At 37.3% G+C, this 21,850-nt stretch overlaps 1 protein-coding gene across 1 annotated transcript in view; it reads right to left on the bottom strand.

Annotated features, from left to right (window-relative positions):
- MEI4 (meiotic double-stranded break formation protein 4) overlaps positions 1 to 21,850 on the bottom strand; it is a 277,533-nt gene that overhangs the window by 238,683 nt on the left and 17,000 nt on the right. The gene's annotated exons all lie outside the window — the stretch shown is intronic.

Here is a 21,850-nt window from a genome sequence, read left to right on the forward strand (position 1 = left end):
CATATTAAATATATTAAGATTCAATAGTAGGTTTAGACTATTTGACAACTTCTTGGGGTGGAAAAAACACATACTAATTCATTTAGTTATTTCTAACCAGAGAAACATATCAGAATCTCTGAGGGAGCTTTTAAAATATATTCCCTTAAAATTCTGATTCAGCAAATCTTGAGTAGGACCGAGGCTTTTATATTTTGAAAAGAGTGCATTGAATAACCAGAACCATTTAATTAAAACATCTATTTATAAATTTAAGTCCTTCCTCTCCTCCAACCCATCTATTAAATCTTGCATTCCTTAATGAACCTTTTACCTGCTATTCCTGCCTCTAAGCATCCCCCTCCAATGTATATGGAGAACAATCTTTTAAATATTTACATCATTTAAGTTGTGAGTCTACTCTGATTCTTCACTTCCAAAGATTTCCAATTGTCACTCCGGGCATACTTTTCCAAACCAACAGTGTGTCACAGTCTTAAAATATAAACTTATGGAGGCCACATGACAGACCACTGCATACACTGGTTTAATATCATCTCTACTCAAGTATAAGCCCCTGTGGCCTCCGCCAGGCTTTATTAGATTATCATGAGAGTTGTGCACATAAAATGTGCTAAATAAAAATGTTTAATGAAGAGTGAAAAGTAAGATGACCCAGAATATTCAAGACTTTCAGTTGTCCCATCTATCCTAACACAATTTCAAATTCTTCACTTTACATTTCAAACTTTATTTCCTTCCATTTCCCCAGCCTATCCTTCCATTATGGTTGGATCACACTCAACCAAACAGATACAGCCCCAAGTGTACTCCTGTACACATCTCTGCTCATAAATTTTCCACTGCTGTGATGCCCTGACTTTCTTATAAAGCTGCCCACGCCCTGACTGTGCACCCTTTAAAGAACAACTCATATACCACCATATAAAATCTTCTCAGGTCTATTCCCACCCACAGCAACATGTAACTATCTGATATCCTGTAATCTGGCACTGAAAATGTACAATCTAACAAATGGCTTAATATTGTTTTATTATAATTAGTAATGAACACAAAAATCTGTATAAAACATGTTCATCACAGCATTATTGAAAATATTGAAAATGGACTGACAAATAGTTAATAATGGTATGACTATACAAATGAATAGTACTTAGCCATTAAAAATTAGATTTTCAGAAATTTTTTATTAGCCTGAGAAAGTGTTAAATACAAAAAATGAGGACATTAAATTATATGTACAGTAGGACCCCAGTTACATGAAAAATGGGGAATACAAAAAAATTAAACAGAATGTATAACTGTAGAATTATTGGTGATTTTTATCCTCTTATCTTCATTTGTTTGTTATTTTTCTAATTTCATTCAATTAACATATATCAAATTATAATTAAAAATGTAAAGAAACTAGATTTCCAAAATCAAAGTACACAGCTTTGTATTTTCATAGCTGTTGACTACACCAAGGACTAGATATTGTTAAGATGAACGAACTAATTAGAATTATAGCTCCACTTATTTTTAGCTTTCTCAACAACCATTTCACTCCCTGGATCATCCTCCATCTGTCATTAGCGATGGGAGCAGTGGACTGAGACACTCATTACTCTCAGAAAAGCACCCTAATTGCACAAGACAGACATATGATTTTTGAGACCCTCTTTCAAGATGTAAGTTTGCTAATATATATAATAATACTGATTTTTTAAAAGTTGCCTATTCAAAGTTGTTTCAGTTAGAAAAGAATCTCACATTCAATTATAAATAGTGGGTTTCCAGGCTAAAAGAAAAAATTAGAAAAACAGTTTATTAGCACAAGAGGACAAAGTTCTCTGGATAACTAAAACACAGCAAATTCCCTGTCATCATGCAGAGATAGTTAATTAATTGATTTAAGCAAACTGATTAATTAAATGTTCTGATTTTTAAGTTGTTACATATGATTTAATAGTCTTAAAATCATGCTGAATATCAGCTATCAGAAAGAAAGATCAAATTACAAAATTCTTCTGGATTGTAACTATATCAAGATCAGGGTCATCTGTCTGAACATTAACTAGATTTGTACTACAAATGAAAAGAAATAATTGCTAATAAAGAGGTTTAGCGCAGGCTTGTAGGATATAAATCACACTTAAAACACACACAGAACTACAACATACAACCAAACAAAACCAGGTTTTTAAAACTGCTTCCTCATGTTTGTGTGTATAAATGTATGCCTTCTTAATTTTAGAACAGCATTCTTAACCTCAAAGTATCATTTGCAAAATAAAGATAATTCAGTTTCCCCTAATATTTCATGGAAGAAAACTGAACTTCTGTGGCATCGTAAGAAAGATATATTTGGCCTTCATCCCCAGTTCCTGACACAAAGCTCCTAAATCCCTTCGAATTTCCTAAGGTAGATTATGGCAGGCCCCCTAGAAAGCTTCAGGATAGGAATTAGTTGCCAGAAAGACCAAACCATAATTAAAAGCTTGGAACTTTCAGTCCCACCCCCCAACCTCCAGGGAGATAAGAGGGACTGGAGACTGGATTAATGATGGATCATGCTTTTTTGATGAAATCTCCATAAAACCCCCTAACCAGTGGAATTCAGAGAGATTCCAGGTTGGTCAACACATCAGGATGCTAAGAGGGTGGCACACCTAGAACGGGTATGGAAGCTCTGTGCAATCCCCCCACACATGGCCCTATGCATCTCATCCATTTGGCTGTTCCTGTGCTGTACCCTTTATAGTAAACTGGTAATAAATAGAGTGTCTTACTGAGTTCTGTGAGTTATCCTAGCAAGTTATCAAGCCTGACTTGAAGGGTGTGGGAACCTCTGACATTACAGCTAAATCAGATAGAGTGCAAGTAACCTACGGACCCAATACTTGCAACTGGCATTTAAACTTGAGTGCAGTCTGATGGAACTGAGCCCTTAAACCTGTGAAGTCTTAAGCTAACTCCAGGTAATTAGTGTCAGAATTGAGTTGAATTGTTGAACATCTAGTTCACACCCAGAGAATCAGAACTGGTTGGTGCTACTGGAAAACACCCCAGTTTCCTAAATATACTCTCTGTTTCACTGAGGAAAGATCAGCTAGTAACTTTCAGAAAGCCTTTTTAATTCAATTTATGCTCAAATAATTAGAGTAAATAATGAAAATGAACATTTAATATCTCCCAAGAAGGCATGTAGTGCCTCTTAATTCTTAATAGTTTAAAGTATAAAATCACTCAATCAGTCTTTTTAGAACAGAGCATCAATTCCAGCAGGGCTTACTTGCTTGTGTGTGTGTGTGTCTGTTTCATTTGGGAGCAGTTCTTACCATAGTAACATTCCCCATGGGGCTGTGAAAAAATTTAGTCATATTCCCTATGACCCTGGATTTTCCTTCAAGCAATGCATGTAGAAACAGCTACTCCAAACATTATTTTGGTCACTTGTATCATTTATTTCTCCTGCCCTAATTTTTCCTTATTGAACTTTAATTTGCTATCAACTTGCTAATTTTCTGAACCATCAAGTATTTTACATTATATTTATTTTGTTTTATAACTTCAAATTCAAAAGTTACTTCATCACCAAGATCACTGATGAAACATCTATTTAAAAAAAGGAACCACAGACAATTCCTATTCAAGACTGGTGGGAATTTTAAATTACACAGCCATTCAGGAGAATATTTTCCTAATATGTATCAAACATCTTCAAAATATGTATTCCCTTTTGTCCCAGCAATACAAGTTCTAATATTTCATCTTCAATACATGATCAGAGCTGCATACAAAACTGTACACCCATATATGATTTGTAGTATTATAATTACCAATATTAAAAAAAAACCTGTCACCAGTCTGAATATCTAATAATAGAGATCAAATTGTGGTATATCACATAACTCAACTAAAAATGTTTTCAAAAATATTTGAAGCTATGGAAAAATATTTTCCACATGATATTAAATGTACAGTAAAACATAAAACAGTAAATGCAATGAAACTACAAATTTAAAAAAATCTACAGATATACAGACATTAATATAGTGATAGATTTAGAGACAAAAGGGGAAAGGGAAAAAGAGAAGGAACAAACAAAAGAAAAAGAGAAAGATAAAAAGGGCTAAAGAAGAGAAAAGACAGACTTACTGACCAAAATAAAAGCAACCCTTGACCATGAGTTGAGGAAGTCTGAAAGATATTATTTTCTTACATATACTTTTCTATATGCACTAGTCCATTTTGTACTGCAATAAAGAAATACCTGAGGCTGAGTAATTTATAAAGAATATGGGTTTATTTGGCTCATGGTTCTGCAGATTGTAGAGAGGAATGGTGACAGCTTCTGCTTCTAGTGAGGCCTCAGGAGGCTTTCACTCATGGTAGAAGACACGGGGAGCTAGTGTGTCACACAGTGAGAAAAAGCAAGAAAGGGAGGGAGGTCCCAGACTCTTTTTCACAACCAGATCTCAAGTGAAATGGTTACCACAGGGAGGTCCCAAGGCATTCCTGAGAAAGCCATCCCCATGACCCAAACACCTCCCACTAGGCCCCACTTGTAATTTTGAAGATTGCATTCCAACATGAGATTTGGAGGGACAAGTATCAAAACCATATCACTATAGTTCCCAAACTGTCACAATAAACATTATAAGACATATAAGGGCGGGCGCGGTGGCTCAAGCCTGTAATCCCAGCACTTTGGGAGGCCGAGACGGGCGGATCACGAGGTCAGGAGATCGAGACCATCCTGGCTAACACGGTGAAACCCCGTCTCTACTAAAAAAAAAATACAAAAAAACTAGCCGGGCGAGGTGGCGGGCGCCTGTAGTCCCAGCTACTCGGGAGGCTGAGGCAGGAGAATGGCGTAAACCCGGGAGGCGGAGCTTGCAGTGAGCTGAGATCTGGCCACTGCACTCCAGTCCGGGCGACAGAGCGAGACTCTGCCTCAAAAAAAAAAAAAAAAAAAAAAAAAGACATATAAGACAGAAAACTATCTTAGTACTGATCCTACAGAAATTGTCCCTATTCCATATTTTTCTAAGTGGAAATCATAGAATATGCAGAAGACTGAAACTGGACCCTTATCTCATACCATATATAAAAATCAACTTAAAATGCCATAAAGACTTAAACATAACATGAAACCATAAAACTACTAGAAGAAAACAAAAGGAAAGAGCTGCATAACTTGGGTCTTGACAAAGACACTTTGAATATGACAGAAGGACAGGCAACAAAAGTAAAAATAGACAAATGGGATTGCATCAAACTTAAGTGCTTTGGCACAGCAAAGGAAACAATCAACAGACTGAAGGAACAACCTGCAAAATAGGAGAAAATAGTTGCAAACCACATCTCTTATAAGGGGTTAATATCCAAAATATACAGGGGACTCCAAAAACTCAATAGCAAGTCCCCATATGCACAGGCAACCAAAGCAAACATAAACAAATGGTATCACACCAAGTTAAAAAGCTTCTGCACAGCAAAGAATACAATCAACAAAGTGAAGGGACAACCCACAGAATGGGAATAAACATTTGCAAACTATCCCCCGACAAGGAATTAATAGCCAGAATATATAAAGAGCTCAAACAACCCTATAGGAAAAAAATCTAATAATCTGATGAAAAATGGGCAAAAGATTTGAATAGGCATTTCTCAAAAGAAGACACAGAAATGGCAAACAGACATATGAAAGTGTTCACGGCATCACTGATCATCAGAGAAATGCAAATCAAAACTACAATTAGATATCGTCTCATCCCACTTAAAAGGACTTATATCCAAAAGACAGGCAATAACAACCACTGGTGAGGATGTGGAGAAAAGGGAACCTTTGTACACTGTTGGTGGGAATGTAAATTAGTACAACCACTATGGAGAACCATTTGGAGGTTCCTCAAAAAAACTGAAAATTGAGCTACCATATGGTGCAGCAATCTCACTTTGGGTATCTACTCAAAAGAAAGAAAATCAGTATATTAAAGAGATATTTGCACTCTATGTGTGTTGTAGCACTATTTACAATAAGATTTGGAAGCAACCTAATTGTGTATCAACAGATAAATGGATAAAGAAAATGTGGTACATATAGACAATGGAGTACTATATTCAGCCATAAACAACAACGAGATACAGTCATTTGCAACGAATGGATGGAACCAGAGATCATTATATTAAGTAAAATAATCCAGGGACAGAAAGACAAACATTGCATGTTCTCACTTATTTGTGGGATCTAAAAATCAAAATAATTGAACTCTTGGACATAGAGAGTAGAAGGATGGTTGCCAGAAGCTGTGAAGGGTAGTGGGGGACCTGGAGAAAGGTAGGGGAGGTAATGGGTACGAAAAAAATAGAATGAATAAGACCTACTATTCAATAGCACAATAGGGTGACTACAGTCAATAATGTGTTCGTAACTCAAAGGATAAATATTTGAGGGGACAGAAACTGCATTCTCCATAATGTGGTTATTTCACATTGCATTCCTGTATCAAAGTACCTCATGTACCCCATAAATACATACACCTACTATGTACCCACAAAAATTTTTAAAAAGATAAAAGTTTTAAAATTCAATGCAAAAAAAAACTAAAAATGTGCAAAATACATGAATAAAAAATTCTCAAAAGAAGACATATGAATAACAAACAGGTGTATTTTTTAAAAAGCTCAATATCAGTAGTCATTAGGGAAATGCAAATGAAAACCACAATGAGATATCATCTTATCCAAGTTAAAATGGCTTTTATCAAAGACAAAAGAAAACAAGTGTTGATGAGGATGTGGAGAAAAGGAAACCTTTGCACATTGTTGGTGAGAATATAAATTAGTACAACCTCTAAGGAAAACAGTATGGAGATTTCTCGAAGAACTCAAAATACAACTACCATATGATCCAGCAATCTTACTTCTGTGTATACATCCAAAGGAAATGAAATCAGCATGTCAAAAAGATATTTGCACTCCAATGTTTGCTGCAGCATTATTCACAATAGATAAGACCTGAAATCAACCTGTATCCATCAATGGATTAACAGATAAAGAAAAATATGTAATAATGAAATGCTACTCAAAAAGATATTTGCACTCCAATGTTTGCTGCAGCATTATTCGCAATAGATAAGACCTGAAATCAACCTGTATCCATCAATGGATTAACAGATAAAGAAAAATATGTAATAATGAAATGCTACTCAGTCTTTAAAAACAAATTTTGTCATTTCAGCACTAATGAACCTGAAAAACATTATGCTGAGTGAAATGAGCCAGGCACAGAGAGATAACTTCTGCATGATTTCACTATATGTGAAATCTAAAAAAGTCAAACCTATAGAGACAGAGATAGAATGGTGGTTTCCAAGGCTGGGGGGCCAGAGAGAAAAGGAGAGATGTTAGTTAAAGGGCACAAAGTTTCACTTAGACAAGAGGAATAACTTCTGGATTTCCATGATACAACATGGTGACATAGTTAATAATGTTTTGTACAATTTAAAATTCTTAAAAGAACATATCTTAAGTGTTCTCACCACACACAAAAAATAAGTGTATGAAGTGACTGTTATGTTAACTGGCTTGACTTAATCATTTCTCAATGTCTATATATTGAAAATACCATATTATATACTGTAAATTTATAAAATTGTATTTGTTGATACCTTAATAAAGCTGTAAAAATAAATAAGTAAATTAATAAAAGAAGATTTTAGCTAATTAAAAAAAGAAAAAAAGAAGAAGCATTTTGTATGAAGTCTCAGAGCTCTACACCAATCAATTTTTGATTGTGAAGAGAAGCTTAGCCTGCAGCACTTACCTCTGCAATTCTGAGCCATCTTCAACTGTAAACTACACCACTGATTCAACAACAGCTTTGGTGTAGACAAGGGGAAAGAGAATGAAAGAATAGAATTTGCACATTAAACATAACTTTAACTGAAATTTTAAAGAGCTTTCAGAATTGAGGAAACATGGTCCGTGAAATGAGAATTCTGCCTCCTAGCTTCTCTAATCTACCTTCCTGATCAGCTTTCCCAAATTCCACTAAGCCCATTGACTTCAGCCATTTCCACAGCCCATTTCCATATCCCTTCCTCTGAATGCCTTTTCTGTTCTTTTCATGAATTCAAAGGACACACAGATTTTGGAAGTGTGACAGAAAACTTTCCAGTATGACCAAGCAGCAAACTACTATGCCTTGTATCCCCAATGCCATGAATACTGGCTCACAGTAGGCACACTACTAAATACTAGTGAGTAAATGAATGAATGAAGACATCAATATAGGTCTTCCAATCACAGGGCTACTTGGCCAACTCTTAACTCTGGCTCTTATCAGTAAGCCTTTGTCAATTACATATTAGGAGACTAGCATTGGAGTGAGAATAGGTTAGGAAGGGAACCTAAGTAGTTAACCAAAAGGTCACATCTGTCTCTCTTCACTCAGTAAGACATCCTTTCTTGAGTATTTCCACTGAGTCTACTCTCTCCAAACTATGCCCTTCTACAGTTTAACCTTAAACTTTCACCAAAATAATTATTGAGTTAAGAAAATACAGGAAAGATAAAATCTAATTCACATACAGTTTTAAGTCAGAAGCTAAGCTAAAAGGGAGAAAACCAGATTTTATCTAATGTGAGACCTACTCCAAATACTTGCCAGGAAAGCAAGAAACTGAAAGATGCTGGCTAACACTCCTTAAATTACTGAGATGAATGTAATAAGGCAAAGTGTGAGTGCAGGAGGAAGTCCTCATGTATCGTGATGGTGAAATATGCATTTATCAAATCCCAGTGTGGGGTGCAGCAGAGCTGGCAATGCTAGAACAGTAAGAAATTACAAGACTTTTGAGATAATTAGTTTAATAGTTTCAGTAAAGTTTGGACAAGGTCTAACATGTAATTTTTGGATTAGATCCACCTGACAAATTTCCTAATTCTTGTTAGAGTTTCAACACATACTGTACTGTAAAGTGTTCAGTAGATTAATGTCATATGAAATTTTACATAAAAGAATGAGGATTTGCTCGAGATTTCAAATTTTTCTACTTTAATTATTAAAGGCACCTGTAGAAGCCTTTCCAGCAGAGTCTGTGCATGACAGGAGGCTTGCAAAGATAAAAGGATACAGGCTTCTTTTTTTCTTTCTGTTCCCATCAAAACAAATCAACTATCTATCATTTTCCTCTTGTTGAAAAAAGAGTTAACTGAGCATGGATTTTAGTTATCTACAGTCTCTTAACACTATTTTTTTTTTTTTTTTTTTTTTTTTTTTTTTTTTTTTGAGGCGGAGTCTCGCTCTGTCGCCCGGACTGGAGTGCAGTGGCCAGATTTCAGCTCACTGCAAGCTCCGCCTCCCGGGTTTCCACCATTCTCCTGCCTCAGCCTCCCGAGTAGCTGGGACTACAGGCGCCCGCCACCTCGCCCGGCTAGTTTTTGTATTTTTAGTAGAGACGGGGTTTCACCGTGTTAGCCAGGATGGTCTCGATCTCCTGACCTCGTGATCCGCCCGTCTCGGCCTCCCAAAGTGCTGGGATTACAGGCTTGAGCCACCGCGCCCGGCCAACACTATTTTTTTAAATTCCATCCCACACTCTGCCTTTTGATTTCAAACTGCTTATTTGTTTTGTCACAGGAATGATCTCTGGATTCCGGCAGAAGTTCACATGAGAACATGCATCACACATATTTTATAAGCTAACAGAAAGGACAGTGATTCAGAGATTTAGAACCATGTATACATGGCACGACCAGCAATCGCATTCCACTACGTAAATCCATAAAAGGAAAGGGAGCAGATATGTACTATTAACACGGATTTTTAAAAAATATTTTGGAAGAACTATAGGTGTTTCTTGGTTACACTGGTATTTCACACACTGAAATTGACATAATCCTCATCACAAAGATGAACATATTGTTCATATGGTACATTTAAAAAGTCTGATGAATTTACATAACTCAAATTCATAAACGTCACAAATTTGGATTCCTGATAAGGCTATATACACCCTGGCGGTGAAAAAAAGTCTCGTGTCATAAAATACAAATGAACATAGGATGCATCCACAAAGCAAAGAAATAACCAGAAGAGACAACTGAGAGAGGTTGTGTCAATCTCAGGGGAGAGACCAGGCTTTTCAGGACCAGCTGAGCCAGGGCCTGAGCTTCAAGGGAAAGAGGAGATTAAAGAGGGGAGGTGATGAGGTACAGAGTCCCTTGGAAAAGGCAAATGGCCCTAACCAAAAAGTCATTTTGTAAATGACAAATCAGGAAATTGATTTTTTTTTCTAACTTCTACTATGTAAAGCCTTCTGAGTATACTGAAGATACAAACTCAAAAAAGTGCAGTCCCACAGAAACATTTTCTTTAGGGCTTATTATTAATTCTGATAAAGGATTCTACTTCTCATCAGTCTCACTCATTTAAATTTAATCGAGGAGAACACCACAAATTTCAGACAGCAAGTGACAGTGTGTCATGGCTTCTCTCAGGGCTCCATTTTACAAGTAAATCTAATACTTCCTTTATTACAGTCTACATGGATTTGCATGCCTAAAATCAAAATAGAGCTCTTACTTTCACTAGCCTAAAACAGCCTATTAAGAAAGAGGGGATTGTTTCAGAAACACAGAGACCTTCCATTCTATACATCTTCTGGCACATGATGCCCTTTGCATTTTTGACCCTTTAAGCTCACTCTTTAACTTGTTCCAGATAACAAACACACAAAGGTAATATAGCTCTTGTTGCAGGTTAGTCATAACTTAGGACTGATCTTCTAGTTTCCAGGTTCTGTGGATAAGTATCCCCTGAAATCAGAGAATAATAGATTCAATCCACTTTTATACCACAGAAGTTGCTCTTCTCCACTAAAAACCCATCAATTCATAGGATTCATGCTACTTACTCCACAACCCCATTGAGTACCACTACAACCCCAAACAAGCTAAATACTAGAAGACCATTTTTAAAAAAATATAACACCCATGGCCGGGAGCAATGGCTTATGCCTGTAATCCCAGCACTTTGGGAGGCCAAGGTGGGCGGATCACAAGGTCAGAAGTTCGGGACCAGCCTGATCAACACGGTGAAACCACGTCTCTACTAAAAATACAAAAATTAGCCAGCCATGGTGGCGCGTACCTGTAATCCCAGCTACTTGGGAGGTTGAGGCAGGAGTATTGCTTGAACCCTGGAGGCGGAGGTTGCAGTGAGCCGAGATCACACCACTGCACTCCAGCCTGGGGGACCGAGCGAGACTCCGTCCCGGGGTGGGGGACAGGGAACACCAATAAACAGCATAAAGCGTATGGTTCATGGGCACTAGGGGAGGTCACACAAAACAGAAATTCGTCTCTAGTTCTCCTCCTTGTAACAAGGACCGTTCAAGGTCAAAAGAGTTAAAAATTCTGCAGTCTAACAACTGCTAACTTCTCATCCTAGACAAATGTAATCATGTATCCCATAATAATGAGGACACCTTCCAAGAAATCCATCCTTAGGCCATTTCATAACTGTGTGAACACCATAGAGTGCACTTACACAAATCTACATGGTATAGCCTACTACACATCTAGCCTATACAGTATAGCCTATTGTTCCTAGACTGCAAACCTGTACAGCACATTATTCTACTAAATACTATAGGCAACTGTAACACAATCATAAATATGTGTATCTAAATATATCTAAACATAGAAAAAGTACAGTAAAATACGATATAAAAGATTTAAAAATGGTATACCTGTATAGGGCACTTAGATGAATGGTTCTCACATGTCTGCAAGTTGTTCCGAGTGAGTCCATGAGGGAGTGGTGAGTGAATGTGAAGGCCTAGCACATTACTGCACACTACTGTCAACTTTATAAATACCACACACTTAGGCTACACTAAATATATTTAAAATTTTTTCTTTCTTCAATAATAAATTAGCCTTAGCTTACTAAAACTTTTTATCTTATAAACATTTTATATTTTTTTAACTTTTTTACTCTTTTGTAATTACACTTAGCTTAGAAACACATATACATATATACATTGTACAGCCATATCCAAAATATTTTTTCTTTATGTCCTTATTCTATAAGCTTTTCCTATTTTAAACTTTCTATATTTATTTTTTACCTTTTAAACATTTTTGTTAAAAACTAAGACATAATAACATACATTAGCTAGACCTACACAGGGTCAAGAACATCAATATCAGTGTCTTCCACCTCCACATCTTGTCCCACGGGAAGGTCTTCAGGGGCAATAAAATGCATGGACCTGTCCTTTGATAATGCCTTCTTGCAGATTGTGTCCTGTAGGATCTGCCTGAGACTGTTTTGCAATTACCTTTTTTTTAGTAAGTACAAAGAGTACACTCCAAAATAATGATAAAACATATAGTAAATACATAATCCAGTAACATATTTGTTCATTATCACTACCAAATATTTATGTATCATGCATAATTGTGTCATACTTGTACATGACAAGAAGTGTAGGTGTGTATACACCAGCATCACCACAAATATGTAAGCAATGTGTTGGGCTACAACATTATGATGGCTCCTAAGTCACCAGAAGACAAGGATTTTTCAGCTTCATGATAATCTTACAAGACCACCCTTGTAAATGTACTCTGTCATTGACTGAAACACTGTTATGCAGGGCATGACTGTATACCAAACATTCCAAACTCCATGCTTCACCTACCAATCGGAATTTGCCTTCCTCAAAATTTGGATCTAACCAATTAGAGATCATGAATCCAAACAAATTAATGACAGTCAAAAACTGGCCTCAAGCTGACATCACAGCCAGGCCCTGGTTCCCATGAGAGATATAGGCAGAATAGCAGCAGAAAGGACATCTGTTTTTTATTTTTGATGATGCCATTTGTATTATGCAATTTCTAGAGTCTTTTTTGTCATGCTATCTTGTGATAATGAAAAAGGTGTTTTACTGGGAATAGCATAAATCTATTTCATCTAATAAGTGGAATACTCAAGCAATAAGGACTAGCCTTGGAGGTATCAGTGTGTTAAGTTCAACTCTAGGGTAATCAATTAAAATCAATTGTTTAAAACCATAAAAATGTTTCAAAGTAGTGCCTGTTGTAAAAGATACTCAGATTTTTACCTTAACATGGTTTCTGAGTCTAATTGTCCTTTCAGATACTACAAAAAAATTGTAAAAGTATCACCTCCTTATAAATATTACTGCAATACAGAAAATAAAAGAAAATAATTTACACATATAGTATGTGCGACAATTTATCTTAAAATAGAACTTTAGAGATCTTCTTATAATAAAAACATGTATTTTGCTGGATGAAAAGATTGTTCTGCTAAATTTATTTTCCTATGTCATTATAGGAGATTACAGATATGCAGGCTCACGGCTCAGATCTGGACTTCTGAAAGACAACTGTTACTGAGGCTGAGGTGAGGACACATGGAGAGGTGAAGAGGCCAAAACTGAGAGGCCATTTAACGGAATACTGCCATAATCCCACTTCCATCTGAGAAATGAAAGGTCCAAACAGGGCAACAGGAGAAAAAGTGTCAGGACAGAAAAGACATAACTGAAGTAAAATCAAAAGTACTTTGTGATCCATTAGATACGTTATACTAGGGAAGAAAAGATATCAAGAATGACCCCCAAGTTCCAGCTTGCACAACTATCCAGATAGTAATAATATAAATTGAGAAAAGAAGGCAGAAACAAAAGAGACGTGCAGGAAGGGCCAGCTAGCACCACATGTTTCTTACCTAACTGCAAGGTAGAGCTATGCTAGACCACTGGGAAAATGAAACTGGAGCTCAGAAAAAAGATGGATATTGAGAAATCATGTGGGTGGCAGTTGAAGCCATGAAATAGACTGAGGCAAAAAATCCAAATTTACTTTTGCAGTAGCAACGGTTGTTTTAAATATTTTAAAACAATTCTGTTTCTATCAACTGTTATCTTAATTCAAAGGTAATAATAAACCTTATATTTATCAGAGAACTTTTCTAGCATAAAATGACTGAAGTAACATAAACATCTTAACCATAAGCCCACATAATTCGCCTCTCTATAGACCATTAACATTGTATTTTTACCTACAATGACTAAACCTATGCTTATCATTCTAATAACCATTCTGTGTAGTGTGTGACAATTCAATGACAGAAATTCAGTTCCACAAATATGTTGTGACAGCATACCACACCTGAGGCCCAAACTGTGCTAGAATCCAAACATAAAAAGATGAATTAGATATATTTCTTGCTTTTTTTACAGTCCATAGTGATGGGGGAAATGATGGAAAGAGAAAAGAAAAATTTAAGAACAATTCAATCTGATAAAATAAAGTCAGAGAACAAAGGACGACACCCATAGGATCATCCTAACTGCCAGGCTCCCCTACCCAAAAGCTCTTAAACTCACACTGAGTCTCTAAGAAAAAGAATGGCTGGATTGCCTGAAGTCACCATCCACCCATATCACTGCTTTTCTACAAAACAGGCAAAAATACCACAGGAATCTTATTGAAGGCTTCCGTGGTTATTTAACATTTATTATTATTATTATTATCATTATTATTATTATTGAGATGGGTCTTGCTCCATCACCCAGGCTGGAGTGCAGTGGCATGATCACGGTTCACTGTAGCCTCAAACTTCTGGGCTCAGGCGATCCTTCTACCTCAGGCTTCCTAGTAGCTAGAACTACAGGCGTGCACCACCACACCTGGTTAATTTTTTTTTTATTTGTTGTACAGATGGGGATCACCCTATGTTGCCCAGGATTATCTTTTATTATTATTATTAATTACAATAATTATAACTATTTTATAGTAAAGTACAACTACAATTTATGAATGATAATTATAAAAATGGAGATTAAACAAATAATTGAGGCCATGATGATGGATAAATTAAGAGGCACCAAGAAATAAACCAGTAATTTTCATGAGGATCTCTCCATATAAGTCCTTGTACTTCATGTAAATGGTTGTAGAAAGTGGAACAAAATTTCAGGAAATTTGGACACTGACCACCCAAACCCAAGGCAGTTCAACTTCCAAGCTTCATGGTTGACAAGTTCTATCTGGCCCGGCTAGACTATGACTGTATAACTGAGGCCATTAAATTGCTTTGTAACTAAGATTGAATTTATCAAAGAAAGATGACACGTAAGCAGAGAAACTTGAAATGGCCGTGAGAACAGCCATAGCAATGACACACGTCAAGGACACTCGGCTGTAATTGTATCCAAAGCCTAGGCTTCTTCTTCCTTCATTATAGTTAGTAGTGGCCCGTTTGAATTACTTATGGTGACCATGAGCTTTCTGTACAGGAAGGAATGTGTACATGTGTAAATCCACAGAATTCTGTGAAAATTGATGTTATATCTATGGTTTTCCCTCCCTAAACTCTCATATTTACAAATGATATTTGCAGAAAAGGTATATATACTGTAATTAAGGTATGATAGTGGGCTCTGCTTTGAGTAAACTGGTATTGATAAGAGATATTTTAACTGGGTGTCAGCCAATTTTGACTCAACCTTTTTTTTTAAAAAAAAAAGCAGCAATGCTTCCTGTTTCATCTTAACCATCTAAAATGCCTTAAGGGGCACTTTTAAATTAAATTTTATTCACTCAGTATGGAAGACTTCTTAAACTAGATACATATAGCACATTAAACCTATTTAAGTAGTAAGGGGGAAATGATCAGTTTTACTGCATTAAAATTAAAACTTGTGTTCATCAAAGACATCATGAAAAAGTAAAGAGGTAAGACACAGCCTAGGCAAGGCATTTTTAATGCAACTATTCAATAAAAGGTGACTATTCCTAGTATCTAAAGAGTACCTATAAATTAATAAAGAAAAGATAATCCATTAAAAATGGGCAAAAATATAACAAGCAATGTACAGAAAAAGAAAATACTATGCAAACATATAAAAAGACAGTGGCATATATGCAAAAAGAGACATGTTAAAAACTGTTCATGCCTTCACTGTCTATAATAAAAATAATAAATTACGTATCTGTTGATAAAACAGCTAAACTGAGGTATATTAATACAAACAAATACTATTAAGCAATGAAAAATAAATGAACCAGACTTACATCCATTAAAATGAATAAATTTCACAGTTGAAAGAAAAAAGCAAGGTATTAAAATGCATGTAATTTATGTAATTAATATGAATAATACTATATATTGCTTAAAAACATATCCATATGTAGACAAAGTATAAAGAAATATATGGAGTTGTATATCCCAAGCACTATGACTACTTCTGCGGTGAAGGAGGAGTTGCAATCAGAAAAAGAAATTTCTTCTGTCTTGCAAAGATCTACTTTTTTTTAATCTGGGATGTGTGTACACTCATATTTGTTGTATTACTGTCATTTGTTGCTTAATGACAGAGATGCGTCCTGAGAAATACATTATTAGGTAGTTCTGTCATTATGCCAACATCATAGAAAGTACTTAACAGGAACCTGGATGGCATAACCTACTATAAACATAGGCCCTATATGATATTGCTTATTGCTCTTAGGCTACAAACCTGTACAGCACGTTACTGCACTGAATACTTTAGGCAACTGCAACACAATGCTAAGTATTTGTGGATCTGAACATATGTAAACATAGAAAAAGTACAGTAAAAATGTGGTATTATAATCTTATGGAATTACCACAGTATATGCAAACCACTGTTTACTGAAATGACATCATGTTGTACATGACTGTATTTTGTTGTGCTTTTTTATAATACACATATTGTAAAACTCTTATTTTCCCTTAGAATACCTGAATAATCTTAGATGTAACTTAAAAACAAGGGTCTGAACATAGAATTTGAATAAAGAATTCACATCATTAATATAGTCAAGCCCAGCCCCACTGTTGAAGGAAGTATTTACTGTGAATGTTACCAAAAAAATGTAGAAAGTTGTCTTTTTAAAGCATTGCTCTACCTTTTGCAGCAGAACATTACATTTCAGTTCTACCTGAAACACCTCTCTGAACTTTCTTCCACATATATAGAAGACCTTTTTAAATAATCAAACATTAACTGCTTCCACATTTTAGAAGGGATAAGCAATAAATTATGTTTTCAGATATAAACTCCATCAAAAATATATGCACATTTACATTGGTTTTTAAGTGCCCAACGCCCCTTTAAACCTAACCAAGGCACCATATCAGGACACCATTCATACAATTCTTAGCAGAACCTGAACACTAAAGGACACAATTTGTTGTGGCAACTTTACTCAGCAGGTAAGGAAAGCCTAAGCCAAAGTTCACCTCTTCCAGGAGGTCTTCTTCCCTAACCATTTCATCCCATAGTGACTGTCCCTTCTCGTAACTCTTGTTGGAGTACTCATCACCTAAAACAATCACCATCTGCTTTTGTCCTTTCTCTCCTCTATTAAAATTCCTTGAGGGTCAGGGGCTACTTTATCTTCCCCTTCTTCACTCCTCCACTAGCACCCCCAAGAGGGTCTGCGTAAGTCGACATGTTCTCAATTGAATTGGGGAGCAGAGAAACTAAGCCCTAACCTTCAGAAGAGAGGGCCTGCAGGCTGAATCTAGCTTTATACTTTGCCAGCTGAATGACTCAGAGCAGAGCAATCTCTGCATCTCATTTCATCCATAAAGCAAAAATATGTTAGTAACAATTGTTTTAAATTGTTTCAAAGATGAAAGTAAATAATTGTTGAAAAACATTTATGATAGTATCTGGCACATAGTAAGCACTTAAGAATTATTAGTTATTATCATTACTAGTACTAGTACTACTACTACTATTACAGCCATACTATTATGCCATTTATTTGAAGGGAAGAAATGAGTCTTAGAAACCACTTAATGCTTCATTTCAAGGTCTCCTTCCTTTTATTAATTTAACCATTATATTGATCAATGTCTTCCTTGACACCCAATCAGTAATCTTGAATCCAAAATGCAGATCCTGTGTAACTAGAAAAACAATTAGTCAATTCTGTGCCCAAATGTTTATTCCTCTAGCAACGGTAATTGTTTACTTAACAAAAGCATCTATCATGATTGCTTTTATTAATTAAAGTTTGCACTGACCTTGTATCCCTCTCTTACCTGCTAAAATAATTTAATTCCAATATATTTGTAAAATCATAGATTCATCAATTCATTACAAATACTGATTCTGCCAAAACATATAAATCCTTTCTCATTTAAAACAGAATGTAGGACGTGCATGGTGGCTCACACCTGTAATCCCAGCACTTTGGGAGACCAAGGCAGGTGGATCATGAGGTCAGGAGTTCGAGACCAGCCTGGCCAACAAGGTGAAAGCCTGTCTCTACTAAAAATTCAAAAATTAGCCAGGCATGGTGGTGCACACCTGTAATCTCAGCAACTCGGGAGGCTGAGGTAGGAGTATTGCTTGAACCTGGGAGATGGAGCTTGCAGTGAGCAGAGATTAAGCCACTGCACTCCAGCCTGAGCAACAGAGTGAGACTCCATCTCAAAAAAAAAAAAAAAAAAAAAAAAAAAAAAAAACAGAATGTAAATGTACAATGCATTAATCTGGTCATTATTCTACCATACAAAGTATATTTACAATGCTTTGGTATTTAGCAATGATAGATTTATAGCATTCTTCTGAAAGCACCCTGGTGATTAAAATGCATTTTAAGATTATGTCCTGGGGGGCGGAGCAAGATGGCCGAATAGGAACAGCTCCAGTCTCCAACTCCCAGCGCGAGCAACACAGAAGACCGGTGATTTCTGCATTTTCAACTGAGGTACTGGGGTCATCTCTCTAGGGAGTGCCGGACAATCGGTGCTGGTCAGCTGCTGCAGCCTGACCAGCATGAGCTGAAGCAGGGCGAGGCATCGCCTCACCTGGAAGCGCAAGGGGGAAGGGAATCCCTTTTCCTAGCCAGGGGAACTGAGACACACAACACCTGGAAAATCGGGTAACTCCCACCCCAATACTGCGCTTTAAGGAAACAGGCACACCAGGAGAATATATCCCACACCTGGCCAGGAGGGTCCCACGCCCACGGAGCCTCCCTCATTGCTAACACAGCCGTCTGCGGCGATCTATCCGCAAGGGAGCAGCGAGGCTGGGGGAGGGGCGCCGCCATTGCTGAGGCTTAAGTAGGTAAACAAAGCCGCTGGGAAGCTCGAACTGGGTGGAGCTCACAGCAGCTCAAGGAAGCCTGCCTGTCTCTGTAGACTCTACCTCTGCTGACAGCGCACAGCTGCAGTCCAACAGGGGAAAGAGCCGGGGCCGGTGCAGACGCGAACAACTCTGTCTGACAGCTTTGGGGAGAGCCGTGGATCTCCTAACGCGGAGGTTGAGATCTGAGAACGGACAGACTGCCTGCTCAGGTGGGTCCCTGACCCCTGAGTAGCCTAGCTGGGAGACATCCCCCACTAGGGGCAGTCTGACACCCCACACCTCACAGGGTGGAGTCACCCCTGAGAGGAAACTTCCAAAGGAAGAATCAGACAGGTACACTCGCTGTTCAGCAATATTCTATCTTCGGCAACCTCTGCTGCTGATACCCAGGCAAACAGGGTCTGGAGTGGACCTCAAGCAATCTCCAACAGACCAACAGACAGTCCTTCTGACTGTCAGATGGAAAACTATCAAACAGGAAGGACACCTATACCAAAACCCCATCAGTACGTCACCATCATCAAAGACCAGAGACAGATAAAACCACAAAGATGGGGAAGAAGCAGGGCAGAAAAGCTGGAAATTCAAAAAATAAGAGTGCATCTCCCCCTGCAAAGGAGCGCAGCCCATCGCCAGCAACGGATCAAAGCTGGTCAGAGAATGACTTTGACGAGATGAGAGAAGAAGGCTTCAGTCCATCAAACCTCTCAGAGCTAAAGAAGGAATTACGTACCCAGCGCAAAGAAACTAAAAATCTTGAAAAAAAAGTGGAAGAATTGACAGCTAGACTAATTAATGCAGAGAAGATCATAAACGAAATGACAGAGATGAAAACCATGACACGAGAAATACGTGACAAATGCACAAGCTTCAGTAACCGACTCGATCAACTGGAAGAAAGAGTATCAGCGATTGAGGATCAAATGAATGAAATGAAGCAAGAAGAGAAAACCAAAAGAAAAAAGAAGAAAAAGAAATGAACAAAGCCTGCAAGAAGTATGGGATTATGTAAAAAGACCAAATCTACGTCTGACTGGGGTGCCTGAAAGTGAGGGGGAAAATGGAACCATGTACACTCTTCAGGATATCATCCAGGAGAACTTCCCCAACCTAGTAGGGCAGGCCAACATTCAAATTCAGGAAATACAGAGAACGCCACAAAGATACTCCTCCAGAAGAGCAACTCCAAGACACATAATTGCCAGATTCACCAAAGTTGAAATGAAGGAAAAAATCTTAAGGGCAGCCAGAGAGAAAGGTCGGGTTACCCACAAAGGGAAGCCCATCAGAATAACAGCATATCTCTCGGCAGAAACTCTACAAGCCAGAAGAGAGTGGGGGCCAATATTCAACGTTCTTAAAGAAAAGAATTTTAAACCCAGAATTTCATATCCAGCCAAACTAAGCTTCATCAGTGAAGGAGAAATAAAATCCTTTAGAGATAAGCAAATGCTTAGAGATTTTGTCACCACCAGGCCTGCCTTACAAGAGACCCTGAAGGAAGCCCTAAACATGGAAAGGAGCAACCGGTACCAGCCATTGCAAAAACATGCCAAAATGTAAAGACCATCGAGGCTAGGAAGAAACCGCATCAACTAACGAGCAAAATAACCAGGTAATATCATAATGACAGGATCAAGTTCACACATAACAATATTAACCTTAAATGTCAATGGACTAAATGCTCCAATTAAAAGACACAGACTGGCAAACTGGATAAAGAGTCAAGACCCATCAGTCTGCTGTATTCAGGAGACCCATCTCACATGCAGAGACATACATAGGCTCAAAATAAAGGGATGGAGGAAGATCTACCAAGCAAATGGAGAACAAAAAAAGCAGGGGTTGCAATCCTAGTCTCTGATAAAACAGACTTTAAACCATCAAAGATCAAAAGAGACAAAGAAGGCCATTACATAATGGTAAAGGGATCAATTCAACAGGAAGAGCTAACTCTCCTAAATATCTATGCACCCAATACAGGAGCACCCAGATTCATAAAGCAAGTCCTTAGAGACTTACAAAGACACTTAGACTCCCATACAATAATAATGGGAGACTTCAACACCCCACTGTCAACATTAGACAGATCAACGAAACAGAAAGTTTACAAGGATATCCAGGAATTGAACTCATCTCTGCACCAAGCGGACCTAATACACATCTATAGAACTCTCCACCCCAAATCAACAGAATATACATTCTTCTCAGCACCACATCGCACTTATTCCAAAATTGACCACATAATTGGAAGTAAAGCACTCCTCAGCAAATGTACAAGAACAGAAATTATAACAAACTGTCTCTCAGACCACAGTGCAATCAAACTAGAACTCAGGACTAAGAAACTCAATCCAAACCGCTCAACTACATGGAAACTGAACAACCTGCTCCTGAATGACTACTGGGTACATAACGAAATGAAAGCAGAAATAAAGATGTTCTTTGAAACCAATGAGAACAAAGATACAACATACCAGAATCTCTGGGACACATTTAAAGCAGTGTGTAGAGGGAAATTTATAGCACTAAATGCCCACAAGAGAAAGCAGGAGAGATCTAAAATTGACACTCTAACATCACAATTAAAAGAACTAGAGAGGCAAGAGCAAACACATTCAAAAGCTAGCAGAAGGCAAGAAATAACTAAGATCAGAGCAGAACTGAAGGAGATAGAGACACAA

This window comes from Trachypithecus francoisi, unplaced genomic scaffold, assembly GCF_009764315.1.
Source record: "Trachypithecus francoisi isolate TF-2019V2 unplaced genomic scaffold, Tfra_2.0 Lachesis_group15, whole genome shotgun sequence".
NCBI classification, from domain to species: domain Eukaryota; kingdom Metazoa; phylum Chordata; class Mammalia; order Primates; family Cercopithecidae; genus Trachypithecus; species Trachypithecus francoisi.